The sequence below is a fragment of the Entelurus aequoreus genome, linkage group LG21 (assembly GCF_033978785.1).
Source record: "Entelurus aequoreus isolate RoL-2023_Sb linkage group LG21, RoL_Eaeq_v1.1, whole genome shotgun sequence".
NCBI lineage: Eukaryota > Metazoa > Chordata > Actinopteri > Syngnathiformes > Syngnathidae > Entelurus > Entelurus aequoreus.
In genome coordinates this window covers 24,349,749-24,361,436 of record NC_084751.1, presented here as the reverse complement: position 1 = coordinate 24,361,436, position 11,688 = coordinate 24,349,749, and the positions used below count along the sequence as shown (strand labels likewise).

General features: G+C 37.2%; 1 protein-coding gene across 1 annotated transcript in view; it reads left to right on the top strand.

Moving 5' to 3' along the window:
• Positions 1 to 374: 374 nt before the first annotated feature.
• Positions 375 to 11,688, top strand: part of itga1 (integrin, alpha 1) — a 195,057-nt gene continuing 183,743 nt past the window's right edge. The window contains exon 1 of the mRNA XM_062031220.1: positions 375 to 470. The gene's annotated coding sequence lies outside the window, so the exon portion shown is untranslated. The remainder of the gene's footprint in view (positions 471 to 11,688) is intronic.

Genomic DNA, 11,688 nt, shown 5'->3' with positions numbered 1-11,688 from the left:
TCTTTCTGTTTCTATGATGCAAGGTGGCTGTTATATAGTGCACAATATGTAGTGTTTATTACTATTTTTTAAAATTTTCATTACGTTTTACTTCTGTTATTGTATGTAAAAACCTGCACTGCAACAACATAATTTCCCCATTGTGGGATGAAGTCTGGCTGTCTTTCTATCCATCTATCCGTCTATCAGTCCATCTGTCAATCTGTCAATCCGTCCATCTGGCTATCCATCTATACATACATGCTGCCTGCAGCCTCCCGTGTCATTCCTTCTTGTTTCATTGCCCTCCCGCCTGCTCTGAGGTCGATAAAATAAATACTCATGTGTTTATTTGTCCACAACATTTTTACATAGGCCTCTTTTTGTCAACAGACGCCAGTATGAAGTTGGATTAGCCGCAAAACTCAAGACGACGAAATGGATGACGCCGTTGTGACATTACTGCTTGGTTTGAGAAAACATAAGACAAGGTAGGATAAAGTTTTATTTTATGTATTTATTTTTTGTCATCTAATGATGGCATGTGGACAATAGCACTTACAAGTGACGGGAAGTGAGATAAATGCTGGTAAATGCTAATTCTTTTGATACCGCATTGTGCTCCACACAAGGTTACTTAATGTAGTGACCGTTGAATCTACACTACCGTTCAAAAGTTTGGGGTCACATTGAAATGTCCTTATTCTTGAAGGAAAAGCACTGTACTTTTCAATGAAGATAACTTTAAACTAGTCTTAACTTTAAAGAAATACACTCTATACATTGCTAATGTGGTAAATGACTATTGTAGCTGCAAATGTCTGGTTTTTGGTGCAATATCTACATAAGTGTATAGAGGCCCATTTCCAGCAACTATCACTCCAGTGTTCTAATGGTACAATGTGTTTGCTCATTGGCTCAGAAGGCTAATTGATGATTAGAAAACCCTTGTGCAATCATGTTCACACATCTGAAAACAGTTTAACTTGTTACAGAAGCTACAAAACTGACCTTCCTTTGAGCAGATTGAGTTTCTGGAGCATCACATTTGTGGGGTCAATTAAACGCTCAAAATGGCCAGAAAAAGAGAACTTTCATCTGAAACTCGACAGTCTATTCTTGTTCTTAGAAATGAAGGCTATTACACAAAATTGTTTGGGTGACCCCAAACTTTTGAACGGTAGTGTATATACTAAAACAATTTAATAATAATAATAGTGGTGATGTTTGTATGCAAGAAATATATTTAAGTTATTTTTAAATAAAACATTATGATACTTTTGGAGAAGCTGGGGTGTGGAGGGTTTCATCTGCATCGAAAGGGACCGTCTCCACACATAACTTGTTTGCCGACATACTCGGAATGTAGGTTAAAACGTGACTGTGGAGCAAAATGTACACCAAAGCATATCCAATAGATATCATCTAGACCACAAGGAAATGTGTTATATGTAGATTTAAAAAAATTTTTGTGCAAACTTCATTTTTGTCCTAATCAATTTTTGGACTAAAAACATTAGGCTATATATGGTAACTATTATTATAATTGTTGTATTCAATAAGTATTGTATTTGTATGCCTTCTTAATTGCTTTTTGAATGTATATCCTAAATATTTTAAAGCTGGATTTGTGTTGGAGTTGGGGTTGCTCTATTTTATTTTATAAAATGTTCTTTTCTGTGATTTTTGTAATTACAATTTTAGAAATCAATTTAAAAAAATGTTTTTTTTGGCCTTCACTGCGCATACAAGTTGAATGTCAGCAGCTAAAAGGAGCTATTTTAACCTGCAATCTGTTTTGAAAATGTTTAATCATAATTTATATACCAAATAATATACAGTTATCCTGTTGAATCGAGGATTGATTCTGAATCGAAACGTCAGCCCAAGAAACGTAATTGAATAGAATTGTGAGGTGCTCAAAGATTCCCACCTTTACCTCACCTCACTTTCTATATGCAAGGTGGTGGTTATCATTAATAACTGGAGAGAGTAGCAAATGCAGTAATTACAGTATATAGCACCTGCATGAGCAAGCGTATTGTTGGATTTGACTTAGTGGATATTTTGGAATCTTTCTATGTATTTACTATATGCAAAGTGGTGGTTATAATTAATAACTGGAGAGAGGAACAAATGCAGTAACTACAATATAAAGCACCTGCATGAGCGGCCTTATTGTTGGATTTGACTTTGTAGATTATTGGGTCTCTTTCTATTTACTTGTATAATGCAGGGTGCCAATTAACTGGCGGGAGGAACATTTGCATGAATTATATGTCCGTCTTTATTGCATGTGCTCATTGTGCGTTTATTATTCTGTCTAATGCCATGCAGAAATTTTGAAATGTTACTTTAACAGATATTCGGCCTTGGTTTATAAATAAAGCTCTGTTTAAAAGGGAGCTTGGTCTTAATACAACCGCTGTCTTCATCGCCAAAGACCTTTTGAGGGTTCAAGGGTCAGCTGTTAGGAGAACAACTGGATGCATGCATTTTGTCGGTTTATGCCGTAAGCCGCTCCCACTCCCGCCCCCGCTAAGTTGTCATGCCGAGACATTACGGAACAGGATCCTTTCCAGTCTAGTTGGTGGTGTGACGCGCCAAGAATGTGTTGTCACGCGTGGTTGGAGACAACTGTGTTAGTGCGCACCCACGTGCTTCTTTCCATACATGGGATGGAGCATGTGTATGTTTATGTGTGTGTAAGGTCCTCATCTCTTTCCTCAAGAGCCACCTCTGTCTCAGTGTTGCTTTCAAGGAACAAAAAGGGTGCAAGACCCACTGCAGTTCCCTTATGTGACTTTTTGTGACAAGTCCGGAACGTACTTGCGAGACAATCTTTGACACAATAATGTTCCGGCCATTGTTAGGCGTGTACTGCAAGAGCACGCAATACAATGCCTCCTGCTTTCTGGCTTCAAACCTTGTTTGGTCTCGTCAACGGATGAGGGAGTGACCCAGAGTGAGATCACTTCCTTCATCGCTCATTCACTCCCTTTTTATTATTCCTTATAAATTTAGCAGGGAACTGAGAATTACAACATTGGAACATGGAGCAAATTGACCTTTTTACATTACAGTTTTAACCAGTGGTGTGCCGTCAGAAAGCAGAAATCATGACCATAATTAAAGATAACATTTATTTTTTATTTACTTTCCCTAAATATCTAAAAGTATTCATATTCTCTTCATGTCATATTATGCTCCTTCCAGCGCTGTTGTTTTTAGGTTATAGAGTTTTTATCCAATCAGAATTCAGCTGGCTTATGTTGCCATGCTGTACAAAATCTGCCTGGGGCCTTCAGAATCAACAATGCGGGTGTTCGTGCACAGGAAATGAACGGACACAAACATTTGACAGACAGTTGCGATAGATTAGAATAGAATAGAATAGAATAGAAAGTACTTTATTGATCCCTGGGGGAAATTCAGCACCACAGTTCGCTCACAATAGACAATAATAATAATAAATACATATATAATATATTATATATATAATATATAATATATGAATAGTATAAATATATTCTACATATATTCTACATTTAAGTGCAGTCAAGCATACTTGCCAACCCTCCCGTTTTTAGCGGGAGAATCCCGGTATTCAGCGCCTCTCCCGACAACCTCCCGGCAGAGATTTTCTCCCGTCAAACTCCCGGTATTCAGCCGGAGCTGGAGGCCACGCCCCCTCCAGCTCAATGCGGACCTGAGACTGAGTGGGGACAGCCTGTTCTCACGTCCGCTTTCCCACAATATAAACAGCTTGACGTCATAACATCTAGGGCTTTTAGAGAGTAGAGTGCACAACTGCGCACACAACAAGGAGACGAAGCAGAAGAACGAGGAAATTACAGACATGGCGACGCCGTCGACGAGCAAGATGAAGAAATACGCTTGCAAGTTCCAAAACGAATGGAAACAAGAATTTCAGTTCATCCAGGACAGTTTGAAGGGGAAGGTGTATGTTGCCTGTAAATTTTGTAGAACAGACTTCTCCATTGAACACGGTGGCCGAAATGATTTACTCATCATGAACGGAGAAGTTAAACGGGACAATACTGCCATCTAATGGATAGCCTCCGGAACACTGAAATTCAAGTATTTTTTTTTCTTTTCTATGTAAATAAAATAAATAAATATATATATATATATATATATATATATATATATATATATATATATATATATATATATATATATATATATATATATATATATATATATATATATATATATATATATATATATATATATATATAGCTAGAATTCACTGAAAGTCAAGTATTTCATACATATATATATATATATATCCATCCATCCATCCATCCATCTTCTTCCGCTTATCCGAGGTCGGGTCGCGGGGGCAGCAACTTAAGCAGGGAAGCCCAGACTTCCCTCTCCCCAGCCACTTCGTCCAGCTCCTCCCGGGGGATCCCGAGGCGTTCCCAGGCCAGCCGGGAGACATAGTCTTCCCAACGTGTCCTGGGTCTTCCCCGTGGCCTCCTACCAGTCGGACGTGCCCTAAACACCTCCCTAGGGAGACGTTCGGGTGGCATCCTGACCAGATGCCCGAACCACCTCATCTGGCTCCTCTCGATGTGGAGGAGCAGCGGCTTTACTTTGAGCTCCCCCCGGATGGCAGAGCTTCTCACCCTATCTCTAAGGGAGAGCCCCGCCACCCGGCGGAGGAAACTCATTTCGGCCGCTTGTACCCGTGATCTTGTCCTTTCGGTCATAACCCAAAGCTCATGACCATAGGTGAGGATGGGAACGTAGATCGACCGGTAAAATGAGAGCTTATATATATATGAAATACTCGAGTTGGTGAATTCTAGCTGTAAATAACGCCCCCAACCATGCCCCCCCCCCCCCCCCACCTCCCGATATTGGAGGTCTCAAGGTTGGCAAGTATACAGTCAAGGAACATGTGCATTATACAGTCTGATGGCTGTCGGTATGAAGGACCTCCTGTGTCGTTCCGTGTTGCATTTAGGGAGTCTGAGCCTTCCACTGAATGTGCTCATTCTCTCCGCAAGGTCCGAGTGTAGTGGGTGGGAGGTGTTGTCCATAATGGCTAGGAGTTTTGCTAGACTTCTCCTCTCTGACACCACCGCCAGAGAGTCTAGCTCCACTCCCACCACGTTACTGGCCTTCTCTACCAACTTGTCCAGTCTGTTTGCGTCCCAATAGCCAATCAGATCACAAGTTGTTGTCAGTAAGGCCTTCTAGCTGGCCTAAGGCAGATATATATTGGGATGTTATGAGCTAGATAACATAAAAACTCCATTACCCAGCATGCCACAGTAGTGGAGAGCATGCACAGTAGCCCCGTTTAGGTTGTTGAATGTAGCCATGGATGTTTTTGATGAGCACGCTGTGGAGTAAACTTTAAAAAGTCAGCCAACACGCCTTGTCTGCATCTTTTATGATTAGACAAAACAACACATATATTTGCAAGGCCATTTTCAAGAAGGATATTAAAAGAAAAAAATACATCTTGTGAGACGATGTCGGCCAACCCCGGAAGCTTGAATGGGTTCTACAAATTGTGAATTCAGATATTTTATTTCTTTATTTTTTCACGTTCAATATGTTTTTTTGCAATTTTAATTTTGACAGTACCACATACAATATGTTTTAATTGCTGATGCGGGTTTATTGATTTTTAAATGCGCCAGAAAATAACCCGTTTTGTACAATGCCCAGTAGTGCGTAAATGTGTTCCTGTATAGTATTTCTCCAGCAGTGGTCATGTGGTGACATAAATGATGGTATTTTGAGAGGTAATCATTGGACATAGGACATCACTGAAGGCCTAGGTGGGAAACGCACGGCCCGCCACTGGTTTTGACAATATTGCATTGGCGTGGAATCAGTACTTCTAAAATGTATTACATGTACACTATATCAGAAAGTAAATACTGTAGGCAGGGGCGTCAAAGTGGGGATGCTGTACTGGGGCCCCAAGCACAGGAGGGGTTGGGCTTTTGTAAAGTTTCAAGAATTTCCCCACCCGTGCCATTTAGTTACCGGTATGTAAGTTATTAAAAATACGTCATAAATGTTCATATAAAATAAATACAGCCGTGAAGGTTCAATAATAAGGTTGCTTGAATCAAATTAAGAATGTTTAAGACTAACTACACCACCTATCAAAAATACGAAATGGTTCGTTCCAGTAGAGCGGCAAACCTAACTTGGAACACTTCCCTCAAAACAGATGTCATCAAAGGTCACCTTCAACCATTCACACACAGCACCAACATTTTGGGACAAGGCGATAAAAGAAAGGTAAAAATATGAAAATAATTTTTGTGGCAGTTTAGGAGAAAGTTATGTATGTTACAAGTTTCACTCTTGCATCTCATTAAACTGTGGTGCGTTCAAAGACCCTCGGTTAAAGTTGGACACAAGGTTTTAAAAACAGTGGGAGATTCTACCCCCCTAAGATGCACTAATAATAATATAATCATAATGATGACCATGAAATGATTATGAATCATATACACTGATGATATGTGTATCAGATAATCGCTACCTAACACTCTGAAGTAAAGGAACACTTGACAGATTTATTATCATCAGTTAAGGTTACAGGGCATACATGGTTATATGATTATTTTTATTCATGTTCTGGCCACTTTATTGAATTAGTTGGAACTTTTTGTAAAAAAAACTTTTTTTTAAAACTTTTTTAAATCTAGATAAATTAATCCCTTATTTAAGTAAAACAATTATTTAAAAAAAACTAGTCATATACACACACACACACACACACACACACACACACACACACACACACACACTGTATATATATATATATATATATATATATATATATATATATATATATATATATATATATATATATATATATATATATATATATATATATATATATATATATATATACACTACCGTTCAAAAGTTTGGGGTCACCCAAACAATTTTGTGGAATAACCTTCATTTCTAAGAACAAGAATAGACTGTCGAGTTTCAGATGAAAGTTCTCTTTTTCTGGCCATTTTGAGCGTTTAATTGACCCCACAAATGTGATGCTCCAAAAACTCAATCTGCTCAAAGGAAGGTCAGTTCTGTAGCTTCTGTAACGAGCTAAACTGTTTTTTAGATGTGTGAACATGATTGCACAAGGGTTTTCTAATCATCAATTAACCTTCTGAGCCAATGAGCAAACACATTGTACCATTAGAACACTGGAGTGATAGTTGCTGGAAATGGGCCTCTATACACCTATGTAGATATTGCACCAAAAAACAGACATTTGCAGCTAGAATAGTCATTTACCACATTAGCAATGAATAGAGTGTATTTCTTTAAAGTTAAGACTAGTTTAAAGTTATCTTCATTGAAAAGTACAGTGCTTTTCCTTCAAAAATAAGGACATTTCAATGTGACCCCAAACTTTTGAACGGTAGTGTATACCTGTATATATATACATATATATACTGTATTTGAAAGATGGCCATAAGACATAACTGCACTTTTTGTCCATATAGGTAAAAATAAAAAATAAAAGCAACATCAAATAGTTTTCTCCTTCGCTGTATACTTTTAGTGTGGCGACAAGTTCGTCTGTCTCCAATATTGTCCACACCTGTCTCCATCTAAACACAGCAGTGCGCTCTTAAACGCACGGCGGGAAGCAAGGGAAAATGACGTTAAACCAAGTGCTTGGCTCCGTTTACTCCGACGGGAAATCTCTGGAGCAAAGTCTGTGTCGTTGGTCCGCCATGATTATCAAGCCAAACGACGCTAGTGCGCAGGTGCCTGACTTTGTGTTGCTCAAAATGCATGAATAAATTACGGTTTTTCGGTAATTAAAATATTTGTTACTAACCGGAATTTTATCGCAAATTATCATTACTGTTACATCCCTCGTCCATTAACAAGTAAAAAGTCAAGGGCGGTCATGGCGTGTTCTTGCCGCCAATGTTGGTACATTTTTTGGGGCATGACGGCAAATGACGAGGGCGGTCGCGTCAGTTGCTGCGGTTGCTGTGGTTAAATTCGAGCCCTGTAAATAGTATTGATTACGCTTATTTGACAATGATTGGCGTTTAGTTCGTCCAATTAGAGCTCAGCCAATCAGCTAAGGAAGGCTTGACTTAAACAGAAACTCAAGTCACAGCATGAGGAGTAATAAGTGCGGACCAAGAATAGAATCATAAAATATTTACAAAATCAAAAAATGTGTCATGATTTTTGGCTGAATTATACTAATTCTGCCTATTTAACAAAACCCACAATGGAGAACACTTATTTTTTGGATGGTGAGCTCCTCCAATGATGCATCACTTATCCAATGACAGCGAGACTTACACAAAAACCCAAGTCACAACAAGAGGAGTAATACTGACTTAATAGAAGAAACATTTTTTGAACACATTTCTATGTATTTTGGCCCAGAAAAATCATAATGATGTATTTCAACCAATTGAGGTAACATCAAACAAAATTATTTTTATATTCATCAAACTACACTAGCTGACATCACGACCAATTAGTGGTGCTGCTTCAACCAATTTACGTCTAGTTCATCCAATCACTTAAACACTAACCCGAGAGGAGCAATAGTGGGTTCACAGAATCACAACATTTTTACAAAATCAAATGTTTTTTTTTGCAAAATAATCATAATTCTTTGTGTTCAAACTAAAAACAGATTTATCACCCTAAGAACAGAAAATTAACTCATTTTGCCTTTGATATCACTGAGGTTGTTGGCTTAGTAGTTTTGAAAAACATGTTTTTCAATATTTTTCCCAAGTTGACACACCTCCCCTAAAGTTTTCTGGCGCCTTTGACAAACTCCTGCCTTACATTACTGCTATAAAGCAAATTGCGACAGTTGCTCCGTAATTGCATTCTTTTTGTAACACGTTACCCCCAACACAGCTTCTTCTAATAAAAACACTTTCACACACAATTTGGCAGACTACAATATTAGCAGGGACTGCCCCGACACCCCTCATGTTGTGTTTGTGCTAAATTTCAAACAGATGTCAGAGTTTTATGTTTGAAGGTTCAATAAAAGAAATATAAAAGTTAATCATCTAAGCATTGAGAGGAAATTAGTTTAGCCCCAAAATGTAGGAAAATGTGTGAGGTCATTTGGAGAAACATACAAACTATGTGTCCTGCTTTAAAGCAACAATAAGTGATAACCCTAGGGACAGGAATAGTCCCCACACAAAAATAAACGCAACAGTAAATTTTTACGTAAATTTGTGACTGTTTTTGTCTTTCAAAATTGAAAATTAAAATTGTTTTCACTTTAATTTGAAAGTATTTTCCATTCATTTTGATTTTATTTTATTCCCATAAAAGTTCTCATGAAATGTAATTTTTTTTCATAAAATTAAAACTTTGTTTTTATAACATAACACTTTATCAGCAATATAAAATACAACTATTTTATAGTAAAATTTGAACCTTTTCAGTGTATAATACTGTAACTATATTCCCTTAAAATCCCACCATCTTTTCTCTTAAAATGTTAACTTTTTTTCCTCATGAAATTAAAACTTTTTTCTTATAACTCCAATTGTTTTACTCTAGTAAAATTAGACATTTACAGTTTGACATTACAACTATATTCCCGTAATACGACTACATATTTTTCTGTAAATATTATAACTTTTTTCTCATAAAATGTTAACTTTTTTTTGCAAAATAACAAAAATAAGTGATATTATACATTTATTCGCGTAAAATCACATAAACTTTTCTTGTATACCTGCAGCCTTTTTTTCCTCATGAAGTTAAAACGTTTTCCTTGTAACAATGTTTTAGTTTGGATAATTACACATATCATCTAGTAAAGTTTGACTTTTTCACTGTGATATTACAACTTTATTTCTTTAAAATGAAATTTTTTCTCGTATACATTTTAACTTGTTTCTCATAACATGAATTCCGTAATTTAATGATTGTAATTGCGTAAAATTACAACCATTTTCTAATCAAATCTTTACTTTTTCAGAGTGATATTACACCTTTTTTCTATAAAATTAATTTTTTTTACTATTCTGCAATATCACAACTACGGTTTCGTAAAATTAAAACTTTTTTGTAAAAGTTTTACTTTTTCAAAGTAATTTTACAACTTTTAAAATTATTTTGTTACACTTTTGTTGTAAAATTACAAGGGCTTTATCTTCACAATATATTCTTGTAGAATCATTATTGTTTTGTTTTCAAATACCTAATATTCATGATTTTAATTACTTTGCAATATCTGTGTTTAATGCTGTGTATCATAGCTCTCCGTGTCTATTATACACTCATCTTTACTGTAAAACCATTCAATCTGTGCAATATTTATATTAATACTGAACGACCAATAACCCACACATACTATTTTTTCGCACATGTATGTACAGTACAGGCCAAAAGTTTGGACACGCCTTCTCATTCAATGGGTTTTCTTTATTTTCATGACTATTTACATTGTAGATTGTCACTGAAGGCATCAAAGCTATGAATGAACACGTGGAGTTATGTACTTAACAAAAAAGGTGAAATAACTGAAAAAATGTTTTATATTCTAGTTTCTTCAAAATAGCCACCTTTTGCTCTGATTACTTTTTCGCACACTCTTGGCATCCTCTCGATGAGCTTCGAGAGGTAGTCACCTGAAATGGTTTTCACTTCACAGGTGTCACTGTTTTGATGCCTTCAGTGACAATCTACAATGTAAATAGTCTTCAAAATAAAGAAAACGCATTGAAATGAGAAAGTGTGTCCAAACTTTTGGCCTGTACCGTACATAAGTCAATTCAGAAGCAAGAAAGCACAATGAGTCTACACTTCTGCTTGAAAACAAAAGGAGTTATGCAGGTCTATACCGACTTGAGACGAAGGATTCACCACTTACCAGCAAGGGTTAATTCACGTCCTGCGTCAGTGTGCAGGATGTAACCAAAGCCCTGAGTCATTGTTGACAGAGTCAAAGGGTCAAGCCCCGTCGCTGGCCCTCTGTAGAATGAAGTCAATTAGCTCCATGTCCTGTCAGCAAGGCAGAGAGGGTAGATAGAACACGCTAATTGATGTCCATGTGTTAGATTGTGGTAGACTTTGAAGACGGACGCATATTTTGTCCCTTAGTTAGTTTCAATAATTGATCATTCTGGAGCCACTTTTATGGCGATGTTATGTTGAGAAGCATCATGTGATTTAAAAAAAAAATTTTGACTGATGGCCGTTTTTAGCGTTTAGATACAAGTGGTTACGAACGCACTCCCATAAACACAGTGCAAAAAGAAAAATAACGTTTTCACATAATACAAGGGTCGGCAACCTAAAATGTTTAAAGAGCCATATTGGACCAAAAATACAAAAAAGTAATCTGTCTGGAGCCGCAAAAAATTAAAAGACTTATATAAGTGTTATAATGATGGCAACACATGATGTAAGTTAAGTTAAAGTTAAAGTACCAATGATTGTCACCCACATACTCGGTGTGGTGAAATTTGTCCTCTGCATTTGACCCATCCATTTGAACCCTTGTTCACCCCCTGGGAGGTTCGGGGAGCAGTGGGCAGCAGCGGTGGCCGCGCCCGGGAATCATTTTGGTGATTTTTTTAACCCCCAATTCCAACTCTTGGTGCTGAGTGCCATGCAGGGAGGTATTGGGTCCCATTTTTATAGTCTTTGGTATGACTCGGCCAGGGTTTGAACTTACAA